General features: G+C 33.3%; 2 long non-coding RNA genes across 2 annotated transcripts in view; both read right to left on the bottom strand.

Annotated features, from left to right (window-relative positions):
• The window catches only part of LOC120607861 (uncharacterized), a 46766-nt gene extending 28228 nt beyond the window's left edge, over positions 1 to 18538 (bottom strand). The window contains exons 1-2 of the long non-coding RNA XR_005654257.1: positions 18356 to 18538; positions 2022 to 2116 (exon numbers count right to left, since the gene is read on the bottom strand). This is a non-coding gene — a long non-coding RNA (uncharacterized LOC120607861). The remainder of the gene's footprint in view (positions 1 to 2021; positions 2117 to 18355) is intronic.
• On the bottom strand, positions 13280 to 15796 carry LOC120607860 (uncharacterized). Its single transcript, XR_005654256.1, has 2 exons — positions 15597 to 15796; positions 13280 to 13754 (listed from the first exon to the last, which is right to left on the bottom strand). It is a non-coding gene; the product is annotated as an uncharacterized LOC120607860 (long non-coding RNA).
• Positions 18539 to 27306: the final 8768 nt, after the last annotated feature.

Genomic DNA, 27306 nt, shown 5'->3' with positions numbered 1-27306 from the left:
TCTGTTGAAATTGCTTGCATGTTCCCTGACTAGAGTTTGACTGATACAGGTGCAAAGCATAATAAAAGTAATAGATAGTCACTGTTTGAAGAGAGTTTCAAAGTTGGAAAATAAGAGGAAAAAAAAATCAATATTAACAAGTAGGTCATTTTTAACTTTTCTTTTTTAATTTTTCTTTATTTTCTCATACATACATTTATATTTATTATATTATATATTTATATATATGTCATATATTATGTATATATGTCTTTTTTATTTATTTTCTTTCTTCTCATACATACATTTATATTTATTATGTTATATATATATATATATATATATATATATATGTCATTTGTTTCCTGCTTATTATATAATTATCTTTCCCAAAGTCATTATACATTTCTTTGAATCCATTCTTTTTAATGACTGCATAGCAAGTGATTATAAAAGTAGTTTTCAATGATTTAACCATCTTTTTCTTGTTCTTTTGAAATTTAGTCTGCTTTCAATTCTCTTAATCTTTAAACCAAAATTTTAAAAGATAACAAGTATCTTTATAACTATACTAATTTATTCTTGGATTATTCTCCCTTAATTTGCCAACAAGCATTTTAATGAGTAATATGTAATTTTATATGGGAGAATGAACTCCATGAGCACAACTGTTTTTAGTAAGAGATAACACTAAATGCTTTTTTTCTTAATTTTACAACCTGAAGTATTTAAAATATTATAAAATCTGAGTGATTCTAGAGTAAGAACTGGCATTCATCAACTAGTTCCTAGCATGTTACCCTGTAGCTAATGGAGTTGCTTCTGTTACAGCTTTGCAATTTTTCCATAGTATTTGTCTTTGCTTTCATTTTACATCCCAATTCTCCTTATGGCTCATCACCCATATTCTGTAGTTATCCAGTGATGGGAAGCTAACATCTATTTATTCCAAATCTTCTACTGAAGCATTCCATTTAGACCTACTTTTTTAGGATCTTTGTTTCCCTTGAACCTTTTCAAGCTATAATTTCTTCACCTGAAAAGCAGGAGTTTGGGGCTAACAAGATGAGAGCCAACATATGTTCCTATTCTAATATTCTATAATTCTTGATTCTGCCCTCCTATTGCAATCAATTTTTCACTAAAATTATACATGAAATCATCTAAAATTCAATAGATAATATTGAGAGCTGTAATTTACCTTTCTGCCAGTTAATAAAAATATCTGGCTTCGTAATAAAAAATTTGATTCTAAAAACTCAATATTTTCTTTTTAATTAAATTTTATATGTACTAAATAGATTCTGCAATTTTTACTTTGTTGTACAGAGGGTTCTTTAATATATCGAATGTTCAAATATATATTAGCATCCTATATCTAGGCAAACCATTTCCTTCTACACTAATTTGACCAGGTAATAGGAAAGAGTAATTTTGAAAGTCATATTTAGTATAATTAGATGTATCCATAGCACAGCTCCAAATCTCTTAAAGTTGTTATAAACCATGAAAACTACTTTTTTTGTGATGGTTTGTTGAGCGTTTAAATGGAAATCAGAGAACCTAACGCTATCTATTTCAATTCAGCTAGCAATTCTGCAAAGCTTAAAAATCTAAATGCCACAGTACTGTGAAAACACAAACTACCAAAAAATTATACAATTAAATTAAAATCTATAAAAACTACATTGTTTCAAACCTCTACTAATCTCCTTGTAAACATACATTTCTTTTACAAAATCTTTTTAAGCTCTATAATGCCCATATTATGCATATTGTCTTCAAATTACTCTGATGTGCTGATTGAATTAAAGCTTTGGATTTCTAAACATGGTTATTTAAAATTGTTTATCTCCCCCAATGATTCTCAATTAGGAGGTTTCCAGTGGCACCACTCTGCTGATATTGCCCAAATCACCAATGTCAAGGTTACCAGTTGTCTATACAACCTTTCTGCCCCCTAAGTTGCCTATGCTTTCTTCCTTACCTTAGTTCCACTGTTTCTTTTACATCAAGTCCTGACCTCCACAGCCATTTCTTACCTCCTTTATTAGCTCCTTTCTCCATTTTCACTGTTTCCACTCCCATCTTTTCTATACCCTTTCTTCTCTTTCTTCTCTTCCTCTCTTCTTTCACTCTGCAAACACCAAGAAAACTCCACTTAAGGCCTCAAATACCATTTATATATTTAAAACTTAAATGTATGTATTAAAACCAAATACATATATACAGCAAAGATTTTTCTTATAAAGGCTGAATCTATATATTCAGTTGCCCTCTGAACATCACTACCTGGAAACTCCTGTGTTCAAATCTGAGTTAATGATCATCTTTATCTCATTTTATTCATCTCCAATTCTTTATTCTTTATTCAATTCTTTATTCTCCAATTCTTCTTCACTTGTTTTCACCATGTTCCCCATTTTAGCGATGACACCATCTATCTCCTAAACTAATAAGAAATTTAGAGATCATTCTTAAATTATTCTTCATCATTTATATTCCATCAATCAGAAAGTGCCCTTAATTCTTTTCCTGCATATTTTTAAGATGATTTCCTTATTTCTATCCTCACAACACTGTCTATATTCAGATTCTTCCCATTTGTCACTAGGAACACCCTGATTAGTTTCCCAACCTCATCGAAATCATCTATCTCACTAAAAATATACTGAAAACAATGCTTTCTTTCTCTTTTCTTTTTTACAATGGTTTCCTGTTATCTCCCTTAACAAGTCTGAGAAACAGTAAATATATAGAAATATAGTAGTCTGTCCAGAACAAACACAAATGAAGTGGTCTCCTCTTCTTCCTGCTCACATATTGCCAAACATCTGACAGCGAGTCTTTACACTACTAACCAGATGTCATGAAATTAGTGACAGAAACTCAAACACTGGTTTCTCTGGGAGCATGTCTGATTTCTAACACTGATTTCTAAATCTTCTATATATATCCTTCACTTTCTTACTCCTAAGCATTCCACTACTACATCATTTCAGTGGCATTTTTACAAACATCCCTATTTATTAGCTGCATGTAATCTCTCTCAAGATTTCAATACTCAACTATGTTATAGTAGCACAATGTGGGTGGAGCATGATGGGGACTTTAACCCATCAAACAAATGTTCTAAACCACCCTTGAGAAAAATCCCCAACACATTAAGAAACCATGTGTTACACATGCATTTTGGGACTGTATTTCTATTTCTGTGAAAAATGCCATTGGAATTTTGATAAGGATCATATCGAATCTATAGATTGTTTTGGGTAGTATGTATATTTTAACAATATTGTTTCAAACCATAAACATGGGGTATCTTTCCATTTACTTGTGTCTTCTTCATTTCTTTTACCAATGTCTTATAGTTTTCAGGTCTTTCACCTCCTTGTTTAAATTAATTCCTAGGTATTTTATTGTTTACCATGTTGTCATAAATGGCATTGCTTTTTTAATTTCTCTTTCAGATACTTCAATGTTAGTCTCTAAATGCAACTAACTTTTGTATGTTGATTTTGTGTCCTGTAAATTTACTGAATTTATCAGTTCTAACGGTTTTTTGGTGTCTTTAGGGTTTTCTCTGTATAAGATCATGCCATCTGCAAGGAGACAATTGTACTTCTTTCCAATTTGAGTGACGTTTATTTCCTTTTTTCTCTAATTGCTCTGGCTAGGACTTTCATATTCTATTGAATAGAAGTGATAAAACCAGTCATCCTTGTCTTGTTCCTGGTCTTAAAGGAAAAATGTTCAGCTTTTCACCATTGACTATGATCTTAGCTGTGGGCTTGTCATATATAACCTTTATTATATTAAGGTACATTCCTTCTATATCAAATTTGTTGAGATTTTTTTTATCATAAAAGTATATTAAATTTCATCAAATGTTTTTATGCATCTGTTGAGATGATCACAGCTTTTATCCTTCATTTTGTTAATATAGTGTATAACATTTATTGATTTGTTATGTTGAACCACCCTTGCATCCCAAGTATAAATCCCATTTGATCATAGTGTATGATTCCTTTTAATGTGCTGTTAATTAGGTTTGCCAGTATTTGGTGGAGGTCTTTTGCATCTGTGTTCATCAGGGCTATTGGCCTGTAATTTTTTTTCTTGCGGTGTCATTGTCTGGCTTTGGTATCAGAGTAATGCGAGCCCTGAAATATGAGTTTGGAAGTGTTTCCCACTCTTCAATCTTTTAGAAGAGTTTGAAAAGGATTAGTGTTAATTTTTCTTTTAGTATTTAACAATTCATCAGTGAAGTCATCTGGTCTTAAGCTTATTTGTGTTGGAAGATTTTTAATTACTGAGTCAATCTTACTTGTTATTAATCTGTTCAGGTTTTCTATTTCTTCATGATTTAGTCTTGGCTGGTTATATTTTTCTAGAAATTTATTAATTTCTTCTAGGTTATCTAATTTCTGGACAGATGATTGTTCATAGTAGTCTTTCATGAGTCTTTGTATTTTGTGATATTAGTTGTAATGTCTTCTCTTTCATTTCTGCTTTTATTTGGGTCTTCTCTCTTTTTTCTTAGTCTAGCTAAAGTATGACATTTTGTTTATCTTTTCAGGAAACCAGCTTAGTTTCATTGACTTAGTTTTATTGTTTTTCTAGTTTATATTTTATTTATGCTCTGATCTTTGTTGTTCTCTTCCTAACTTTTGGTTCAGTTTGACCTTGCTCTAGTTCCTTAGGGTGTAAAGTTATATCGTTTACTTGAGATCTTTTTTTTCTTAATGTAGATGTTTATCACTATACTTCCTCCCTCAAAATTGCTTTTGCTGCATCTCCTAAGTTTCAGTATGTTGTGTTTCAATTTTCATTTGTTTCAAGATATTTTTAATATTCCTTCAATTTCTTCTTTGACCCTTGGTATGGTATGGAACTACAAAGATCTCAAAGAAGCGAAACCGGTCTTGAGAAAGAACAAATTTGGAGGCATCACATTTCATGATTTTAAACTATGTTACAAAGCTATTAAAGTAATTAAAACAGTATGGCATTGGCATAAAAACAAGTACATAGACCATTGGAATACAGTAGAAAACCCAGACATAAACACATACATATATGGCCAACTAATTTTTGACAAGGATGTCAAGAATGCACAATAGGAAAAGGATATTCTCTTCAATAAATGGTACTGGGAAAACCAGATATCCATATGCAAAGAATGAAACTAGACCACTATCTTACTGCATTCACAAAAATTAATTTGAAATGGATTAATGATTTAAATGTGAGACGAGAAACCATAAAAACCCTAGAGGAAAATATAGAAAAAATCTCCTTTACAATGATTTTTTAGCTATAACACCAGAAGCACAAACAACAAAAGCAAAAATTGTGTGACTACATCAAGCTAAAAAGCTTCTGCATAGCTGAGGAAGCAGTAAATAAAAGGAAAAGTCAGAATGGAAAAAAAAATTTGTAAACCATATATCTGAGAAGGGGTTAACATCCAAAATCTATAAGAAACTGTTAAAACTCTATTATAAAAAGATAATAATAACCTGATTTAAAAATAGGCAAAGGATCTTAACAAATATTCCTTAAAAAGACATCCAAATGGACAATAAGTTCATGGAAAAGTGCTCAACATAACTAATCATCAGGAAAATGCAAATCAAATCCACGATGAGGTATCAGACAGCATATTAGGTGTAAAGATTTAATATATCCTAATGTAAATAGGTATTTGAATAATGAAGATTCATCCCCCTAATAACTTTTTTTTATGATTTTTTTTCAAATTATGTATTTATTGAACTAGATAACTTAAAACACTATTGATGCAAAATAATTTGGAAAATAGTTTTCTAAGCTGTCAGATACTTTCCCCCTTGGAAACTTTGCCAGCTCCTTATTTAAATTTTTCCTCCAAAACCTCTTGAATAATGAGAATGCAGCCTTGCCTAACCTGTGCAAGGACTCCTCCCAATTATTTTCAACATATTTTCTTAGCTTTTTTGATTGTCCATAACATATTGGTTCATACTTGCACCATGTTCATCTTTGAACAATAAAATCTAGGACAGGGGAGATAGGAAAACTCACTCTAATTGGCAATATGTCAGCATTTTTCTGGGTGATATGTAAGGATGAAATTGGCAGCAGTAAGAGCATGGGCATACCTGACCTAGCAACATGTAAAGCCTTCATGTAATACAGATGATTTAACTCTCTGAACAGCCAGTATTCCAAGAGTAATATTTTTTCCTCAAAATAAAGGTACCATTTTTTAAGTTCAAAATTCATTAAAATATGTATTTGACTTTAATAATCCACCAAGGATGAGCTAAATGATACAAACCTGTTCTAAAATTTAATATGACTTCAGCTAATTTGATGGAAGATAGAAGGTCAAAAACAACAGACACCTATTTTGATTTGTGCCTAAACTTCTACAAGATTTCAGAGAAACCCTAGGACCCACCAGGGCCTCCATATTGGCCTGGGTACTTCCTTCTACATCAAAGACAAAATGCTTTAAGGTGTTATTTGAGACATATGAGAGAAAGGGACAATACAAAATCCTCATTGGGATAATTCTAATATACCTCCAAACATCAGTGTCACCATTTTGTGATACATGGAAAAAGAACAGTTGTCTCACATCTATCACTCGATGGCTCAGATACTCATCTCATTGCTTCTAAGTTTGTTGTAGGCCACTACTCATGCCCCTGCTTGTCATCTTCCAGAATTCTTTTGAAGAATGCTGCTCCTTCCACTCAAGTGACAGGAGAGGGGATTGGCCACACTGGCCTTTTACTGCTCTTTGCCTATATCCTCTTCTGTATATTTCAATCATTATTGAAGTTTAGGAAAAATTAGAGTCAAACACAGGAGAGGAGAAATCCAAGACAGCAAACTTAATTTTCCCTATAGCCCTAAGAAAAAGCACAGGACAGATAAACACCTATCCAGTGTTTCCTCCTGGACACAGCTTATTCCTAAAGTTTAAGCCCTCATCAAGTCTACCCTTCTGTAGGAATGTCTGTTTCTTTGAAGTGCCATAGTGTAGACCTATAATACTCAGTAAAATCCAATTCTGAAAATTATGTTGGTCATGCTGTAGAACACGTTTTTCCAAATCTTCAATGTGCAATGGGACACAGATCCCCAGGATTTTTCAAAGTGTGAGGCTGCATCAGGATTGTCTAGGTTTTAACCTGAGATGGATTATATAACAGGCAAATTAATCTATGCTTGTGGCTTCAGAAAAGCTGAACTAGGAAAAAAATACATTTTAGAAAAAAAAATTATATTTATATTTTTAAAAAGAAAAACATTGAAGCATAATAATATAAAACTCATAACTTTGGTTTTCAGTAGTTAGTGACTCTAAAAGTTTGAATCTACCACTGGCCTTGGCACTCAAATGCAGGTGACCTTTGATATTTAAAAATAAATGTGAAGTGAACAATATGCATTCCTTTATTTTTTTTCTAGGAGATATCTATTATACACCACTCCCCTCACCATCTTTGTTGTAAATATTATGTATTGCTTTCCAAATTTAGAAGATTACTATTTAGCAGTATAATACATCTTTCACACACGCACATTTTCTGTTTCCCATCTTCCCAATATGGTTTTATTAGTTAAATCCAAATTTACTATTTTCAATATTATGTAATCCTGAGCCAAGCATTACAACAGTATTTCATTGCCTTTCTTAAACAATAATTTTTACTTTCCTTAAATTTAAACTTTTATTTATTTTTATTGGCTTAATATTTTAAAAATATCTGTTGAAGTTTTCCCAAAACTTCGACAGTTATCTAAAATGCTTTTTATTCAAATTATTCACATGATCAAACCTGTCAGATAATGTATCAACTTTATTTTTCTAAAATAACCTTTCTCATATATCCCACTAATGTCCTGAACTAGTATCTCTAGGCTGCTGGAACTCTTCTGTCCTGGGACTTCTTTTGACATTACATTGAGAATTCTTTTAGCCTCTTTTCAGTATTGAATTCTATCTCAGAAAACTTATTTTCCCATTTTTTGGGTTTACTTACTCATTTTGGTGAAAAAAAAATGTGCTCAGGAGTTATATATACATATATATCTATACACACACACACACACACACACACAATACACACACACACACATAGTTTTGTCAGAAGTAAATATCTATTCTTCCCCACAAATAATAACTGAGAGTGTGGCTAGTTACAAAATTCTAAGTTGGAAATGATTTCCCTCAGGCTTTTAAAGCTATTCTTCTACTGTGCTCAGGCTTCCAATGTTGCTTGCTGTTAATAAGTTTTCTAATAACAGCTAACATTAATTTAGCACTTTCTATTTACTAAGTTCTGTATTAGCCTATTTATTCCTCACAACAAACTTGTGAAAAAAGTAATATCATCCCTAATGACAGATGAGGAAATTGAGATCCCAAGAAATCAAATAGCTTGTTTCAGGTTACTTAGCAAATAAATTGTATAGTCAAAATCTGAATCTGCCCTCTATCAACTGTCTTGTATTGGCAACCCTGGGCCTAATCTTATTTGATCCACCATATGAGAACAAGTCATCCTCTATCTATTAAGTTTTTGGAATCACTTTTTTCTCTTCAGTTTTCTGAAGTATTAATGATATGCATTGCTATCAGCATTTCAACTTTTAATCTATATACTCATATCTTTGACCTCCTAATTGCCTCTTCTCTGTCTTCTTTATAGCCTCTTCAAATATCATTACAATTAAATGTCAAAATTCCAAGAATAATTATTCATTCTATTTTATTTTCTGTCTCTTGTCTTCTTCCTCTATTTTCCAAGAGTTTTCTTTAATTTCACATTCCAACTTTTGTACTGAATTTTTATTTCAGTTATCGCATCTTGAACTTCAAGAATCCCATTCTCATGTATAAATATATTTCCATTTTATTCTTATGTATCCTAAAAATTTTCAGTAGTTTTTTAATAGTGTCAATTTCTAATTTTGTTAGGTTTATTCTTAGGTAATTTACAGTTTTGTTGTTTATTATAAATTATATTTTAATTACCTTTTTCAATGATTTTTGGTTTTAAGAATGCTATTGATTTTGTACTGCTGTAAATTTTTATCTCTTTTTTATCTTCCTTTCCTTTTTACATAATTAGTTAACATGATCCATATATAGTTTCCTTTCTGGTTATTACTCATTTTTATTACGAGTAGATCTCTTAATCCAGCTAAAGTTTTGTATGTATATGTTGGGGTTGAGTTGGCCATGTGATCTGGGACAGCTTTGTTTTGTATATATTATCCCAGAACACTTTTTCATCTAACTTTCTGCTCTAAGATCATATGTTTTCTTTGTAGGACCTTTGCTTGCTCCTGAATACATTTTCAAAATCAGCCGAAAATCAGTACGAATCATTATGAAGTTTCTTGCATTATAAACTTCCTTTGTGGTGTTAGGGAATGCATTTTATTCCCTCAAGCTAACACATAGACTTGGTTATCAAATCAGACACAAGTGAATCACAGATCTTATTCCAGCATCAGCCTTTGCTAATGATTTCAAAGATAGAGTCAAGGAATAGGTTCAGATAAAATAGAAAAAGGCCTGAGATATCAATGGCAGTTCCCCAGGTCCCATATCCCTACACTAGACATGAGTATCTTGCTCAGAACTCTATCGATCAAGTCTCTAAATAACGGTCACGAGGTTACCTCACACAATAGGAGTATTTATGGTATAAAGCACCTCCATTTTATGTCTCAGAAACTTGAATAACTTACAAGACATGTGCCATGCCATGTAGATTTTAGGTTCTATTTATTATAGGTAACCCTCAGCCAGAAACACTCTACAAAGGGCATTTCAGAGATAATGTTTCTTCTGCCTAGCAAATATCAGTAGTCCCTTTTCCCAGAAGTTCAGCTGACAAGATTAGACCAGGTTACCTCTTTCTACTCTTTCTCCCAGGGCATCTGACAATAGATTGGAGGCTAATTGCTTTAATTACTTCTTTATACCCCTGAGTGGACTTCGTACAATTGTCAAGCTCATCATCAAACATATTTCTTGCTTCTATTTGCAACTCTTAATAACTTCTTCTGGAAAAGGTGGTGCGTGTGTGTGTGCATGTGTGTGTGGCTTTTCTGTTCTCACATTGTAGAATAGGATTTGTGCATTGTTCCAAGGCCCATCACATTCCAGTAGCTCACTATTCAAAGAAAGAAATCTTTAATTCTATCTTTATGGCCAGAGACCACCATATTTCAAAGAGGTTTTTGCAGTGCACAAAATCTATTGGTGCTATTTCCTCTATAGATTAGTCAAAATTTCACTCTATTGGAATTTCTATGCCCTTATTATTTGGGCTGAAAATCTCAGTTTTCTTAGAGTTTATAAAGAGAATTTTTTTCCCTATAGGTTTTGTTTTTGTTATTTTCTGCTTTTACTAAGGAGAGAGTTGGAGTAGAAGTAACTTTGTCATCTCCAAACATAAAATAAAACATTTTTTAAAAGTGCTCTTACTGCTATAACCAAAATCTCTGTGATTTGATCGTTTTTAAAATCATGTGTTTGATTTTGATTCAAGAATCAGGTCTTAAATTTTAGAATTAACAGAACCCTATGTAAATTTCAAAAAAAAAACATGTAAGAAGCTTTTGAAAAGCAAACGAATAAATTTTGCAATAATTATTTTTAATTCTGAAAGTATATAATTGACACAGATAAATAAAGGAAAAAAAGAACTTAATTCGCTTTCGACTTTTTAAAATCCATATCTACAGTGACAAATTTTATTTGCAGCAATAAGAAATTTAAGTCAATTCAAGGATGCAGTGAAAAAGATCATATTCTACTATATGGTTCTTTTTTATATATTTTGGATTAGCCTTTTTACATATTTTGGATTAATGAGAGAATTAGATGCAAAATTATCAATGTGTATAGAGAGTTACTGGCCAGTTTCCAATAAATGATAAGTCCTCTAGAGCAAAGGTAATCTTTTTACCTTTCAAACCTAGCATTTTACCTTGGTGGTGGTAGTCACACTTCAAGTGTGCACACAATTTACTGCTGTCAATAATACAATAGACATATTTAAACATATACTTTTATTATTATTTTCCTGATTACTTAGTACATATCAATTAAAATATCAGCACTTTTTCCAAATGCACCATCTCATTTATCTCTAAGGGCTCTAAATATTCTTTTCAATTAGTTGAAAGAAAAACTATAGGCACACCTCAGAGATATTGGAGGTTCGGGTTTAGACCATGACAATAAAGCGAGAATGGCAACAAAGTGAGTCATAATCTTTTTTCTGCAGAATATCTTGCCTTCAATTTGTAAAAAACAATACCTATGAAGTGCAATAAAGCAAAGTGCAATAAAATGAGGTATGCCTGCAATCTCTATTGGAAGGGGGATAGCAAATCTTCAGCAAAATAACACTTGTCAAAAAAATAAATAAAAGAGAGAGAGAGAGAAGAGAGGAGGAAAAAATATCCCAAATTAAATTACAGAAAAGATTGACATTGGTAGAATACAAGAGCATCAGACAGAATTGGCAGAATTCCTAACATAATACCCAGTTCTTATAAAATGTACCACTCGGAAACACTGGTTCCATTTTACATCTCATTGCATCTGAAAAAACAGACTTCTTTAGCAGAGTCCCACCATCCCTCTTCAATTTCAATGGGACATTTTACTCTGAGGTAATAAATATTAATAGTATATACAACACAGAATATCAGCTACAAGACACGAAATATAGAGAAGGTAATTCTGTAGCCTCTATTCCATTAGGACATTATCGTATGGCCCAAATCTGAGTAGATATAAGATTTTTATACTTTAATTCATTCAATCCACTATTGCACCATTGATCATCTGAACAAGACCCTCACTCACAGTGCTTTATATTAACATTTTTCCTAACTTAGTTTCCTTTCACATAGGATCTCATAGGAACAAAATTTTGGAAACTTTTTACCATAGAAAGTAATGTCACTGTGAAAGACTTTGGGTTCAGACAAGTTATTAAATGCCAATAATGATCATAGTACTGAGTTAAAGTATATTCCAAAATAGAAGCAGTGACGTATTTAAATATTGTAATAATTGTATTGATAACCAAATGAGTACATCAGGGTGTCTAAGTAAAACAACCAGTCAATTCCCAGTAGAATTATTTATATGTAGCTAGAGTAGCGGTCTTGGAGCAGGGTTAGGTACTAAAATGAGTCCAAAGTGACAATCCCAGACAGTGAAAAAAGGAAGCAAAAATTAGCTCTGATGATTGAAATAATAGCTAATTTTTCATCATAAACAATCAATCCATTGAGAATTCAGAAGTATTTCTGCTTGCCTGCAGGGCATATGCCATTCTATTTTAGTGTTAAATCTGAAGTTATATATTTGTTTGCTGTCCTGAAAATAAGATGAGATAATAAAATTGTATCTTAGAATTCAGCCTGTAAGTTTAATGCCCATAAGAATCCATGAGGCCAATATATCCAATCAGAAATTTATTATTTTTTGGTAGTAGGATTCTTGCCATGATCAGAAGCTGTAATAATGATAGATTCAACTAATGAAGAAAAACTGCAAGGGATAAGACCTCTCTCCCAAGAAATTATGAAAACTTGAGGAAAGAATTCATAAAAATAAAAGGCAAAACTTAATCAAAAGGTTAAGGAAAGGAATGATTATGCATACTATAATGTCACCTCTATCTCTCAGGTGTTTTTTTGACAAGTTCCCATAGATCGGTTGTTAAGGTCTGGACAAGGAGACGATGCATAAAAGTGAAACTCTTGATACTTTTGAATTAGAAGGTGACACTGATTTGAGACTTATCTTTGTTGGAGAAAAGAAATTCTTCCCAAACACAATACTTTGGCATATCAAGGGTTCCCATTCATCAGTAAGTACATAAGCTCTATTAGCAGATTTGGCACAGAAGTGTGGCTTCAATACAGCATGGTCTTTTTACAAAAAGAATTAGTATCAGCAGAGAAGGGGCTGGTGCTCTATACTAGTCAAAAGGTGGTTTCACATGGTAGTTAACAAGCATTGGGGAAGCCAGAATATAAAGGAGAAAAATGGCAGGTGTCACATATTTCAGAAAAATACCTTCATGCATGAGATGTGATATTAAGTCATCCAGTTAGAGAATTTAGAAGACTTTGAGGGCAACCTGTCAATGCCACAGTAATAAATGTAGTCTGAGTATGAAACATACAATGAATCATGTGAAACTCAGGACGCATTTTAACTGAGATGTGGGAGAGAGACTGTCTAACCGAGGAAATAAAGATATTGGTTAAAGAATCCATTTTATTTAGCAAGTCTGCACTTTCAGGAAAAATAACAAATATCTTATTTATGAGTCCAGGATATGGTGAAAAATTAGGATCATAGGGAAGTCAATGACCCTTTAAACATGAGAGGCCATGTGTGTGCCGGGAAGGTGATATAACAAGTGAGTCCAGAGAAAGAGGCTTTTGGCAAAAGTCTGCAGAACTAAAAGAAACAATAGTATTAATATTAATGTTTTGGATTTCAAGGGACAAACACAATCAAACTGGCTCAAGCACAATGAAAATTTGTTAGTTTTATAACTGGGAAGTAAGGAATACAGATGGCTTCAGATGAAATTAAAAGATCAAAAAAACCTCAAGTCATTTTCTCTGTCTAGCTCTTGTTTCCGCCTTCCAATGTCTTGGCTTCATTTTCAGGCAGGCTTTTCCCAGGCAGTGGTGAAGCTGTTCAAATGTAGTTTCAATTTTATTTCCTACCGGATTAGAAATTCAGAGAAAAAAGTAAACTTTTCTTTCCCAATAGTTCCAACAACTCTTTCCCAACAGTTCAAGCCAAAGACCCAAGGCTGACTTTTAAAGTGGTCTGGCTTGGTTTATAAGCCTGTCCCTGAACCAAACATTGTGTCAAAGGAATGGAATGTCCTGAATGTCCCAGCATAGATCACAGGTTCAGGCCTGGAGGTGAGCAATGAGGTCAACTGTACCTTAACAGCATGGCTGCAACTCAGTCTCTGGGTGGTTCTTAACAGGAAAGTGATACATTGTTACCAATAAAAGAGAAAAGGATGCTTGGGAAGAATAAACAATAAACATTCATCACATCCATATGTTGAAAACCTCTGGTTCTTATGGGCTTAAAAGATATTATCACCAAAAGTTATTGCTAAGTATAATAATTATAAAGGAAACCATACTATCCCTGAATTATGGTAGTGGAAAGTGTGAACATGCATGCAAGAGTGTTGTCTAATACATTGCTGATTTAGTATACCATATTGTCCTGAAGTACCCATGATAAAAGCTGGGTTTGGTTTTTGCTATTATTACTTGCCTTCAATATTTTTGGTTTGGATCATTATTCCAAATTCTTTGTCAATTTTTAAAAAATATACATCTATCTATATGTTTGTTTGTTTGTTTTGCCATTCCTCCTATTAAAGCATACAGAGTATATTTTCCCACTCAATTTCTACTGGGCTTGTCCATGTGTCTTGCTTTTGACCAAAGGGATGTTTGCACATATAGGCAAGCAGAAACTTTAAATGTTCTTTCATGATTAGACTTGGTCCCTTGTATTTCTGCCTTGGACCATAAAAGGACATACTTTGAGCAGCCACTGATTGAAGAAAATGGATCAGACATGACTCAACTTACAGCCTGGAGTGAAGACTAGGTAGACTGAAGCATGAAGCAGAGCCACCTCCAATAACCTGGAGACTTGGGAGCAGACATTTGTTGTTCCAAATTCCTGAGATTTTAAGGTTGTTGATTATGCAGCATTATTGCAGCAAAATAACAACAACAACAACTAAATATTAAACTTTTTACATGTGTTATATTCCACTTATTTTCAATATATTGCATAAAAATGGTGCTGTTGAAAATAGTAAGAAATTTCTGACATATTACAGATTATTTTAAAATACTCTTTAAAACATTTAACTTTTAAACCTCTCACAAGCATTTCCCATATAAAATATTGAAATTTAAAATAGAGCATTGCAAAGATGTCTTCTTGTATTTAAGTTTAAAAGCAACATATCATGCCCCTGGAGTTGCTTTCAAGCTGTCCTGAACAGGGAGGGAGAAGGTGGATGCAGGCAATCCGGCACCCACCCCCATCCCACTGCAACTTCAGAGAGAGAAGCCTCATTATTAGATTTTTATACATTGAGATCTCATGTAAAGTTTCCATGTTTAAAGATGTGGAGTGGGGAGGAGGTGATTCTTTTGCCAAGTTAAAAGCTTGGATAAGAGGAGGCAAAATGGCAGAGATGATAGAAGCTTTGTACATCTCCTCTTGTGACCATCTCCTCTTGTGATGGAAACACAGAGCAAACAGCAAGCAGAGTCGCCTGAGGTGGAAATGAACAGAAGCCCTACAACTAGGGAGAGAAGAAATCACCCTGTAATGGCTGAAAGTAGGACAGGGTGAAGACATGAGGCTGTCCGGTCCCAAGCGGCTGAGTGGGGTGGAGGCTGCGGCAGTGGCAGCTGCGGACATTCATCTTAAAGGGGCCGCATCTGCGAGCAGACTTTCACTTGCTCTGAGCACCAGAGCCAGGTCATCTGCCTGCGGGGCACTGGGTACTTACAGGGGGACACCGAGTTGTTGGAGTGAGGGCCGAGGGGAGATTCGCTCAGTACAGAAGTGCTGGTGGTATCCATTGTTCCTCTGTTGAGTCCTCCCACCCTCCTAGTGAGCAGACTCAGTGCTGCCATAGCTGAAACGTCATCAAACTGCATAACAGAAGTCGCTCTGCCCAGAGGATTCCCTTAAACTCCGCCTCCCCCAAGTCACGGCTCCACCCAAGCCACATCCAGTTGTATCCTCAGCATGTCCTCTGCCCCTTGCTGAGCAGCTCCAAGCCCCACACTGGTGGCAGCTGGCCTCGGTTCTGGTGTAGCCTCTTGAGGCAACTATAAGCACAGGATCTGTGGATTGCTTGCTGAATCTTAACAGGTGTTTCCAGAGGGGCACAGGCTGGGTCTAAACTCGGCCTGCAGCTGAACCCCTCTCAGGACTGTGCCACTGGACACTTACTACACAAAGCCACGCTAATGACACTGGGAGGCTTCGGAGCTTTGCTTAGTACATAGAAACACACATGGAAAGGCAGCCAGAATGGGAAGTCAAAGAAGCAGAATCCATATGAGAGAATATAACAGAGATCCAGGAATAATGGAGTCAAACAATCTAACAGATGCAGAGTTCAAAACACTGATTATAAGAATGCTCAATGAACTAGGGGAAGTGTGGATGAACCCAGTGACAACTTTAACAAAAATAAAACACACACACAAAAATAGAAATGGAAATTATAAAAGGGAACCAGTCATAAATGAAGAACACATTATCTGAGATGAAGAGTTTATTAGAAGGAATCAACAGAGTGGATGAAGCAGAGGATCGTATCACTGATATAGAGGATGGGGAAGCGGAGGACACCCAATCAGAACAGCAAGAAAAAAGAAACCAAGAATACGATAATAATTTAAGGAACATATAGGACAAAATTAAATGTAACAGTCACATCCTAGTTGTGCTAGAAAAAGAAGAAAAAGAGCAAGAAATTGAAAACGTATTTGAAGAAATAATGACGGAAAACTTCCCTAACCTGGTGAAGAAATAAACAGACAATCCCAGGGAGCTCAGAGAGTCCCAAAAAAGATTAACTCGAAGAGGCCCACACCAAGACACATCATAATTAAAATGCTAAAAGTTAAATATAAAGAGAGAATCTTAAAAGTAGCAAGAGAAAAGCAGTTACCTACAAGGGAGCACCCATAAGACTGGCAGCTGATTTCTCAAAAGAAACTTTGCAGGACAGAAGGGCTTGGCACAAAATATTCAAAGTGATGAAAACCCAGGATCTACAACCAAGATTACTTTATCCAGCAAAGTTATCGTTTAGAGTCAAAGGACAGATAAAGAGCTTCCCAGACAAAAATAAGCTAAATGAATTTATACCACCAAGCCAGTATTACAAGAAATGTTGGAGAGACTTCTTTAAGAAGAAAAAAAAACATGTATCAAAAACATGAATAAAGAATGGTAATAACTACATATCTATCAAGTACCTCAAATGGAACTGAATGGATAAGTAAACAAGACCCTTTCATATGCTGCCTACCAGATACTCACTTCAGATTAAAAGACACAAACAGACTAAAAGGAAGGGGATGGAAAAAGATATTGCCTTGATAGTTATAGAGGGTATTGCGCTGAATGAAGTAAGTCAGATAGAGAAAGACAAATGCCACATGATTTCATGTATGTATGAAATCTAAAGGACAAAGTAAACAACAATAACAACAAAAATGGAAATAAACTCATATATACAGAGGATATTTTGGGGCTACTAGATGGTAGGGAGTTGGGGGGTGTGGTAAAAAAGGGCTAAGGGATTAAGAAGTACAAATGGATAGTTACAAAATAGTCATGGAGATTTAAAGTGTAGCATAAGGAAAATAGTCGAAAAATGTAATAAATATGTAAGGGGGAACAGGGGTACCAGATTTAGTAGAGTGATCACTTTGTGAGTTACATAGATCTCTCTTCACTATGCTGTACAACTGAAACTAATATATTATTGTATGCCAACTATAATTGAAAAAAAATTGAATTGTACAATGTAAAAAATAGTTTGTAACCTATTTGACTACACAGTCATCTCACTTAGAAAATTACATATGTTCTCCTTACTTCTAAAAGTAATGTATTATGTATATGCTAATTAAATCAAATATAAATAACTAAAAAAATAAAAATAATAATTATGCTAAATGATACATCATAGGGGAAATACTCATTTTCTCCATGGCCTATATAATCATATTATAAAAATTAAGTAATTTTTATATCATCCCTTTAACTATGCCTTTACCAGAATTTGCCCCATTTAAAAAATTGTCAGTTTAAAAGGTTTTAGTTCCTTGGGAAAGGTACTCTTGAGAAAGGAAATAAAACATTCTATCATTTGCATTCATAAGGGTCAACACCTGTGTAATGTATATGCTGCTACTAAGTAGAAAATAGAAACACTTTCATGCAAGTTTTTAGCTGAATTTGACATTCAGAGCATTCTTTAACCTTAAATGGAAAATGACATGGTAGGCAGTGACAAACATTCAGTGGTTAGAAGACGACCTAGAGCCTACTTACATTTTTAATGTCAATAATTATTACCACTGTAGTCACATCTCTAAGTTGACATAATATCCAGATTTTTTCATAATTATTAATTTTTAATTCAGTTAATAGTAACTATATTAAGCCATGAACATCTATTAAAATTTTGAGGCAGTGAGAAGTCTTTAAAGATTCATTTTCTTTTCTCTTTTGGTAGCTTACCAGGAAGCTGACTCCATAGGTCTGAGTGAACTCAATGGGAGAACAGGTAATGCCAGAGGCTGGGCTCCAAAAGCCATCTTTTCTAACAAAGCCACTCATTTACTGTTCCCTCCTCATATTTATATCGCATTATGGGAGTAGGTCTCCCCGTCTACTTCTGTGGTCATCCAGTCCAGGTGTGCTCTCTGTAGAATAATGAAATCTCTGTAGCATTACACGTGTTTGTAAGATCCTACAGTAAACATTCTTTTACCATTACTATAATGAAGTTAGTATCTTTTTAGAATGACAAACATCTTTTTTTGATTAAGCAAAAGATTTTATTCTTGTGGGCAATTATCTTAAATAATATTAAAATTTTTCCAGAATACCAGTGCTTTCTTACTCTTTCTTACTGAGGTATAATTGACATATAACATTATATTAGTTCTAGGTATACATAATGATTCCATATTTGCATATATTGCAAAATAATCACTACAATAAATCTAGTTAACATCTGTCACCATACATAGTTACAAAATTATTTTTCATGTGATGAGAGCTTTAAGATTTACTTTTTTGCCACTTTCAAATATGAAAGAAAGTATTAACTGAAGTCACTATGCTGTACATTACATCCCCATGACTTCTTTATTTTATAACTGGAAGTTTGTACCTTTTGACTCCCTTCATCCAACTTACCCTCCCCCCCACCGCTGGAAACCACCAATGTTTTCTGTATTTATGAGCTTGTCTTTTTTTTTTTGTCTTTCTCTGTCTAACCTATTTCACTTAACATAATATCCTCAAGCTCCATCCATGATTTTGCAAATGGCACATTTTCTTTTTTATATCGCTGAATAATATCCCATTGAACACACATACTAAATTTTCTTTATCCATTCATTCATCAACAGACACTTAGGTTGTTTCCATACGTTGGCTATTGTAACTAATGCTACATTAAACATAGGGGTACACATATGTTTTCAAGTTAGTATATTCATTTTCTTTGGATGCATACCAAGAAGTGGAATTGCTGAATCATATAGTGGTTCTATTTTAACTTTTTGAGGAATATTCATAGTGTTTTCTTCAGTGGCTACACCAATTTACATTCCCACCTACAGTGCACAAGAGTTTCCTTTTCTCCACATCCTTGCCAATACTTGCCGATTCTTGTATTTTTGATATAGCCATTCTAATAGGTGTGAGGTGATAACTCATTGTGGTTTTGATTTGCATTTCCATGATGATTAGTGATGTTGAGCATCTTTTCCTGTACCTGTTGACCAACTGTATGTCTTTTCTTAGAAAAGCGTCTATTTAGATCTTCTGCCCATTTTTCATTGGATTATTTGCTTTTTATGTTTTGTTTTGTTTTCGCTATTGAGTTGTATGATTTCTTGATTTCTAATATATATTTTATGATTTCTAATATATATTGGTGATTGACCACTTATCAGCTACATTGTTTATAAATATTTTCTCTCATTTAGCCAGTTGCCTTTTCATTTTGTTTGTTTCCTTTGCTATACAGCAGCTTTTTGTTTGATATAGTACCACTTGTTTATTTTTGTTTTTGTTGCCTTTGCTTTGGTGTCAAATCCAAAAATTCATCACCGAAACCAATGTCAAGGAGCTTACTGTTTATGTTTTCTTCTAGTAGTTTTATGGTTTCAGGTCTTACATTTAAGTCTTCGTCTTAAGTTAATTTTTGTGTATGGTATATGATAGTAGTCCAGTTTCATTGTTTTACATGTGATTGTCTAGTTTCCCCAACAATGTATATTGAAAAGAATGTCCTTTTCTCATTGTTTATTCTTGGTTCCTTTGTCATAAGTTAATTGACCATTGACCTATGTGTGTGTTTTTATGACAATACCATACTGTTTTTATTACTATAGCTTTGTAATATAGTTTGAAATAAGGCAGCGCGATGCCTCCAACTTCGTTCTTTGTCAAGATTTCTTCAGCTGTGTAGGGTCTTTTATGATTCCATACAAATTTTAGCATTGTTTGTTCTATTTCTATAAAAAAAAATGCCATTACAATTTTGATTGGGATTGCTTTGAATCTGCAGATCGCTTTGGGTCGTATGGGTATTTTAACAATATTAATTCTTCCAATCTATAAGGATGGAATAACTTTTCATTTTTTTGTGTCTTCTTTAACTTCTTTAATCATCGTATTATAGTTTTCAACATACAGATCTTTCACCTCCTTGGTTAACTATATTCCTAGGTTTTTTGTTTTTGTTTTTGCTTTGTTTTTTTTTGATGCAATTATAAATGGCACTGTTTGCTTAAGTTCTCTTTTTGATAGTTTGTTATTACTGCACATAAATACAACAGATATCTGTATATTGATTTTATATCCTACAACTTTACTGAATTCATTAGTTCTAAGTTTTTGGTGTAGTCTTTAGGGTTTTCTCTGTACGGTAACATATCACCTGCAAATAGTGACAGTTTTACTTCTTTTTCAATTTAAACTTTTTTTTAAATTTCTTTTTCTTGCCTAATTGCTCTGGCTTGGACTTCCAATACTACATTGAACAAAAGTGGTGAAAGTGGTGGAAAAGCTTTCAGCTTTTTATCATTGAGTATGATGTGCAGTGTGCTTACAAACACATTATTTTTTTAGCTTAGTTACCAAAAATAGTTTTAATTTCCTTACAAATCCTCTTTATCCCTTTCAAGACCTTCCTTTTCCGTAAAGCTTTCTCAGATTGTTATCTTCCTCCTTTCTCATCAAACAACTTACTATCCATTCTTATGATGCATAACTTTTAACTATTTTCCTCTATTTTTATATAGTTATATTTTGCTTTCTCAACTATACTTTGTACTTAAACATGAATAACGTGTTTCAAAGTACCTAAAAGAGTGCTGTGCACTTAATAAATTTATGTGGGATCAATCGATGTGCGTTTTTATTGCAACATACAGATATACTTAATCTTTCTTTACTTGTGGCCCTACAGCACATATAAGATGATAATACGCAAAGCTGAGGCTGAAATTTCTGATAGAGGCATTCCTACAGATCCTATGACCTAGGACTGCATTAGAAACACCAAATTCAAGAGGGATTTTCCATTAACTAATTTTTAGTTAATGGAACACAGGTTGAACCTGGCAAGACTTCAAATTAGAGTAGAATGTTACTTTCTGCTTCAATTCCAATGCTTTGTGATTTTTCTGCTTTGAGTGAGATTTTAGAAATATATCAGATTGCCAGCCCTCAGCATTAGGATAAGAGACATATCTTTACTGAGGAAATGAAGAAGTATGGATATTTTCATTTTACAAACGAGGAAAGTGAGGTTCAGAGTGGTATTTCAAAAATGTCCATTGACTGAATTTCTTATGAAAATATGATCATTTCTTGACTGAAAACACATCTTTAAAAGTATCAAAGAAAAAACTGAGTTGGATTTGGCAGATTTGCAATTATAGAGAAATAATAAAGACCACCTTTTATTCTAGTGTAAATGGTGCTCTTTGTATCTAAATCCTTTCAACACACCTATTTCTATCTAAAAACAGATTAGATAAGTGGTTCTGAGCCACACTTCTCTTTTTTTACCCGCCAGAGTTTATGTTCAAGGACAAAGAGAGCAAACAGACTGTGTATTTGCCTATCTGTTCAATTTACTGTAAAAGACTTTTAAAGGTCTTAATATATCAGTTTCCCTTATTTTTATTTTTTAAGTATTGTTTTTATTGGAGTTCTTAAATAATTTCTAAAACCATGTGATTTTCTGCAACAAATGGTAAGCTATATCTCTGATATATCTAGATTTTTTTCCCCTTTAGATTTTTTTTTTTTTTTTGGAAGACACTTGCAAGGGCACACAAAACAAGGAAAATTGAGAATCCCTTAGTTAAACTAGCACTGAGTTAAGATCCTGAAAATTTTTTCAGACACTTTCAAATTGGAAAAAAGATTTGCTTTGATATATCCATAAGAACAAAATGCAAATGTTCAAAAAACTTTGGTTTAAATATAGATTTTTCTATCCTTTGCAGAAACTCTCATTTACCTCTTTATACCACAGAAAGTGATCTCTTTAGAGATATGGTTTACTAACCTTAACTGTCTTTTTGAAAGCGTTTATCATGTATTGGTCCAGCATCTAGGTGCACTTTATTTGGAAGTTGAATGATAATAATAATGATACTAATAAACATAATATAGAGATTACTCCGAGCAAATGTCCTAATCAGTCTCTGGGATCAGTCAAGTTTATGATAATGTTTATTGGGTTCAAGTTTTGGCTTGCAAGTGAAAGTCTAATCATGAATAATAATAATTTCCAACAAAATGTTATTTTCCCTCCCATGAATAATCAAGTATTTATAGGCAGAATTACATTTATAGATAAAATGAAACATCTAAAGGAAAACACTTTTAACAAGTTACATAAGAGAAAAGTATTGCAAAGCACTAAGAACATAATATAAATGGATTTCAAATTTATTACGTCCAGACACGTGTGGCATCACCTTCCCTGTTTTAAGAATTCCTGGTTGATACACTAGGGGCATAGCTTATCAAAAAATTGACTGCTCTTATGGCTTAAAAGTCCTGAAAACATGATGTTTTGCCAAAGTATTCGACTTCCCCAATATTTTTTCCCCAGCTTTATAGGGAATAACTGATAAATAAAATTGTATATATTTAAAGTGTACAATGTCATGAATATACATACATATTGTGAAATTATTACTAAGATCAAGTTGACACGTCTATCACTTCTCATAATTAGCATTTGTCGTGAGAACTTAAGATCGCCTCTCAGCAAATTTCAAGTGTATCATATTAATAACTATAGTCACCTTACTGTATCTTAGATCTTCAGAATCTTACAACTGAAAATCTGTACCCTTTTCCAATCTCTCTCCATTTTGCCATCCCCAGGCCCTGACAACCATTATTTGTACTCTCTATTCCTCTTAAATTCAACTTTTATTTTTAGATTCCACATAAAAGTGATACCACAGTATTTGTCTTCATCTGGCTTAGCATAATGCCCTCCAGCTTCAAACATGTTCTCACAAATGGCAGAATTTCCTTCCTTTTTACAGCTAAATAATATTCCATTACATATATTGCACCACATTTTCTTTATCCACTCGTTTGTTAATGGACATTTAGGTTGTTACTTATCTTGACTGTTGTGAGTAATGGTGCAATGAACATGAGTGGAGATATCAATTCAAGATACTGATTTTATTTCCTTCAGATGTATCTCCAGGAGTGGGATTGCTGGATTATATGGTAGTTCTATTCCTAATTTCTGAGAAACTCCCATACTGTTCTTCATAATGGCCGTACCAGTGTGCATTCCCACCAACAGTGCACATGGATATCCTTCTTTCGCATCTTCACCAACATGTGTCTCTTATCTTTTTAATAATAAATACCCTAACAGAAGTGAAATAATATTTCATTATGATTTCAATTTGCATTTCCCGTTTGATTAGTGATGTTGATCACCTTTTTATGTATCTATAGGCCATCTGTATGTCCTCTTAGGAAAAATGTCTATTAAAACTCTTTGCCCATTTTTCAAATCAGTTATTTGGGTTTTGGTATTGAGTCTTGAGAGTTCCTTATATATTTTGGATATTAATCCCTTATCAGATAGATGGTTTCCAAATATTTTCACCCATTCTGAAGCTTCTTATTTTATGGAGTTTCCTTTGCTGAACAGAAGTTTTTAAGTTGATACAGTCCTACTTGTTTAAGTTTTGCTTTTTTTGCCTCTGCTTTTGGCATCATATCCATAAAATCATTACCAAGACCTATTTCATAAAGCTTTTCCCTTATGTTTTCTTCTAGGAGCTTTATGGGTTCAGGTTTTACATTTAAGTCTTTAATCTATTTCAGATTAATTTTTGTGAGTTCTGTAAGACAGAAGTCCAGTTTCATTCTTTTGCATGTGCACATCCAGTTTTCCCAGCATCATTTATTGAAGACGTCCCCCTTGTATATTCTTGGCATTTCTTGTCAAAGATTAATTGGCTGTATATGCATGGGTTTATTTCTCCCTATTCTGTTTTATGTGCTTGTTTTTAATGCCAATACCATACTGTTTTGATTACTATAGGTGTGTAATGTAGTTTGAAATAAGGCAGTGTGATGCCTCCAACTTTGTCTTTCACAAGATTGCTTTGGCTATTCAGGGTCTTATGTGGTTCCATATGAGTTATAGAACTTTTTTTCTATTTCTGTGAAAAATGCCATGGGACATTTAATAGGCATTGCACTGAATCTGTAGATCACTGGGGTAGTATGGACATTTTTAATAATATTAATTCTTCTAATCCAAGAACACAGATATCTTTCCATTTATTTGTATCTTCTTCAATTTCTTTCATCAGTTTCTTATAGTTTCAGTATGTAAATTTTTCAACCCTTTGGTTAAATTTATTCATAAGTATTTTATTATTTTATGCCATAGTAAATGGGAATGCTTTATTAATTTCTCATTTTAATAGTTCATTGTTGTTGTATAGAAACACAACTGACTTTTGTACATTGATTTTGTATCTTGTAACTTACCAAATTTAATTATTAAGCTCCAACACTTTTTTGGTGGAGTCTTTCTGGGTTTCCACATATAGGTTCATGACATCAAGAAACAGAGACAATTTTACTTCTTCCTTTCTGATTTAGATGCTTTTAATTTCTTTGTCTTGCCTAACTGCTCTGGCTAAGACTCCCAGTACTATGTTGAATAGAAGTGGTGAGAGTGGGTATCCTTGCCTTGTTCCTGATCTTAGGGGAAAAGCTTTTAGCTTCTCACCTTTGAGTATAATATTAGCTGTGGGCTTGTCACAATGGCCTTTATTATGTTTGAGAAACATTCCTTGTATATCTAATTTGTTGAGAGTTTTTATCATGCAAAAAGTTGTTGAATTTTGATAAATGCTTTTGTGCTTCTATTGAGATCCCATGATATTTATGATCTGAGAAATCAGGGTTGACCAGGAATTCATTAAATTTGGGAAGAATCAGAGAAAGAATGACAAGAATATCTCTATTCCAAGGCCATATCTTTACTAATAATTCTCTCTTCAAAAAAATGATATTTTTTCTTTTCTTCCTTTTTCATTATCTCAATTTATTATACAAATAATCATTGAGCTCTTACATAATATGTGCCTTAGGCTAAAGATTCCAGAGTCCCAGGGAGCAAAACAATATAAATAGGAGATCAGTTGCTTTGGATGGCAGGAAAGAGATAATGGTGACCTAGATGAAGAGATGAAGGATACAAAAGAAGTTTGAGGAATCAAGAGATATTTTGAAGATATAATAATAGCTCATGCTGAAGTTTATGTGAGGGGATAGGGAAAGTTGTTGAGAAGGGAGAAAAAAATCAAGGAAATACCACAGGTGTAAGTAGGGAACAGCAAAACTCTTGCTGAAGAAACAAACTGAAGGTCACATTCTGGATATGTTAAGAGATGTCTATGAAATACTGAAGTAGAGATGTCAAATATATATTGAAAATTTGAGGTTGAAGTCCAAGAAAAGGTCTGTATTGGAGGACAGGTATCCATGCGAAAGTGTTTTAAATCCATAAAAATGACTATATTCACTTAAAGGACAAATTATAGAGAACAGAATTAGATCCAAATGAGTTCTTACGTCAAAGAGAAGATGAGATAGTAAAAATATTTGAAAAAAAGCAGTCAGTGTGAGAGAAAGAAACCAAGAGTGTAGAATCACAAAAGCCAAAGGAAGAAAGGAGAAAGTGGCTCACCATATTAAATAATGTTCTGAAGTAATGTAAAACGAGGATAGAGAAGTACATTGGACTAATGTCTTTGACAATGTTGACAAGAGCAGATTCAATGAAATGATGATGATGGAAACTGGACAGTAAAGCAATGAAAGTAACTGGTATTGAGGATGTGGACTGTAAAAGGGCTTTCAAATGGTTAAAACCACCCAAATATTATAACTGTGATGAAAACACGAAAATTGCTAGGAAGGGGAGCAAAAAAATGGGTTGTACCTAGAAGAAAATTTGAGAATCCTGAGTTTTTTATTTGGAAGACTTTAATAGGGAACTAATCAAGTAGAAAGGGAAAGATGTTTAAATCGGAAGAGAAAGATTAATCTAAGAAATAAAGTCCTCAAAAAGATAGAAATGGAATGGCATGGTATTCTTAACAAAAGTTGGGGGAATGACCTTTCGTCAAATGAGGTGCACTTTCTTCATTAAGACAGGAGGAAAGAAGAAAATGATAGGGGCAAGGAATAGATTTGTAGGTAAAAAATGAGAGGGAGAGTGAGAGAAATAAAAAGAGCCTGAGTTATGGCTTCTATTTTCTCATATTTTTTGTTAAAAAAAAAAATAACTGAGAGTTGTAAAAAGAGCTAGATGAAAGGCTTAACAAATTCCAATTTAAAGTCAAGGAGAAGGAGAATGAATAGGTAGAGAATCAGAAAGGAACCCTGGAGCATCTGGTGTTATAAAAGCCCTACATAAGCACTCAACCATATTGGGGGTTAAGAGATAGAACAAAAAACATCAAGTTAAAGCCATTTGAAAGAAAAAGAAAATAGCTTGAGTAGAAAAGCATTCCTATGAGCTCCATATAAGTAAGAATTTTAGACTGGATAATGTAAGGTTATTTTATTTTTTAATCTATTAACTATAAAGGGGCTATCACACTGTTAAAACCACTGAAATGTTACAGCTTTCTACAGGAATCATCATTAAATCAGCTATCCCTAAATAATTTTTAGAAACTCTCTATGGGAGGAATGCAGACATAGATTAGAGATCTATAGCTAGGCAACTGGTGTTAATGGCAACAAACAACTTGTTAAGATGCCTATCTGAGTTCTTAGAAATTTCTTTGACAAAGAGATTAACGTGAGTCTTCTAAAATATAACAAAATATTAATTGCAATTATCTTTTAATGTGATTTTATGCTCTTCT

Source organism: Pteropus medius, unplaced genomic scaffold, assembly GCF_902729225.1.
Source record: "Pteropus medius unplaced genomic scaffold, Ma_sr-lr_union100, whole genome shotgun sequence".
Lineage (NCBI taxonomy): Eukaryota > Metazoa > Chordata > Mammalia > Chiroptera > Pteropodidae > Pteropus > Pteropus medius.
Note: the sequence above shows the minus strand (reverse complement) of the source record. Positions and strands in the feature narration are given on the sequence as shown.